This window comes from Mus pahari, chromosome 6 (assembly GCF_900095145.1).
Source record: "Mus pahari chromosome 6, PAHARI_EIJ_v1.1, whole genome shotgun sequence".
NCBI classification, from domain to species: domain Eukaryota; kingdom Metazoa; phylum Chordata; class Mammalia; order Rodentia; family Muridae; genus Mus; species Mus pahari.
In genome coordinates this window covers 84,522,843-84,524,380 of record NC_034595.1, presented here as the reverse complement: position 1 = coordinate 84,524,380, position 1,538 = coordinate 84,522,843, and positions in this window count along the sequence as shown.

Genomic DNA, 1,538 nt, shown 5'->3' with positions numbered 1-1,538 from the left:
AGTGCTGGGATTAAAGGCATGCACCACCACGCCCGGCTTAAAGTAATTTTTTTAAAGATTTATTTATTTCCCCCTGTCTCGAAAAAACCAAAAAAAAATTACTTAAAAAAAAAAAAAAAGACTGATGTGGAGTATTGAGAGAATATCCCATAATACTTGGTGGCCTTGGACGAGGAAAGTGAGAGGCAGGAGAATGGTTTGAGTGTTTGTGGTGTGCTGCACTTCATTAATAGGCCATTCATGAAAGGAATCAAAGAGAGAGAGGATGACCCTAGTCCCTGAGTCCTCTTGATCAGGTCATATGGAGGAAGCACGCCTCTGCTTTTCCAAGAGCAGCCTCCTATGTCAGCAATGTGGGAGGGACTGGGGTGTACTAGAGGCAATGGAACCGGGCAGGGAGAGACAGGTGGCTCAGGCCAGGGTCTGGAGGTCTGGTGGGAGGTGGGGGGATGAGGGGCTTGTTTAGCCCCAAAGGTTACTACTCCCCCTGGGAGATTTTCTAGGGCTTGGCTGGTGGGGAATGGCCGAGGAGAGGGTGAATGTCCCGGTCACTATTAAGAGTGGTCATCTAGTTAAAGTCCCACACACTGTCAGAGCAGGTTGGCCTGGATTGTAGATTCCTCAAACAATCTGAAGATGGGTAGACATAGATCGAAACAGTTTTTCAACTTATTTTCATTTCATGTGCAATGGTGTTTTGCCTGCATTTACGTCTACGTAAGGATATCAGATCCTCTGGAACTGAAGTTACACTTGTGAGCTGCTATATGGGTGCTGGAAATTGAATCCGAGTCCTCTGGAAGAGCAGCCAGTGCTCCTAACTGCTGAGCCACTCACTGAGCCTCCAGACTATGACCTGAGCCACCTACCTCTCCATAGCCTCTAGCACACCCCCATGTGGCCGACGTAGGAGGTTTCTCTTGCAAGAGCAGAGTTGTGTTTCCTGATCAAGGGGCTTTTTGTGGAATGGCTTAATCATTTGTCCATCCATCATCTATGCATGTGTTGAGATGTGGTCTCCTGTAGCCCAGGCTGGACCTGAACTCACTATGTAGCTGAGAATGATCTTGACCTCCTGCCATCCTGCCTCCTCTCTCAGGTGCTAGGATTAGAGGCGAGCCTCGTTCACAGGGCTGGAGGTCAGCTCAAGACTTTGTATATGCTGGCAAATGCTCTACCAAGTAATTTAAAATATTTTTCTTGTTTGTTTGAGACAGGGTTTCTCAGCTGTCCTGAAGTTAGCTCTGTAGACCAGGCTGGCCTAGAACTCTGAGATCGATCTGAGTGCTGGGATCAAAGTTGCTTTTTGTTGTTGTTGTTGTTATTTGTTTGTTGTTGTTTGTTTTTCAAGACAGGGTCTCCGTGTAGCCCTGGCTGTCCTGGAACTTGCTCTGTAGACCAGGCTGTCCCTGAACTCAGGAATCAGCCTGTCTCTGTCTCCCAAGTGCTTAAATGAAATGAAATTAAATGAAATTAAATGAAAAAGCATACACCAGAAAGAAAGAAACCTCAAGCCAGGCGTGGTGGCGCACGCCTTT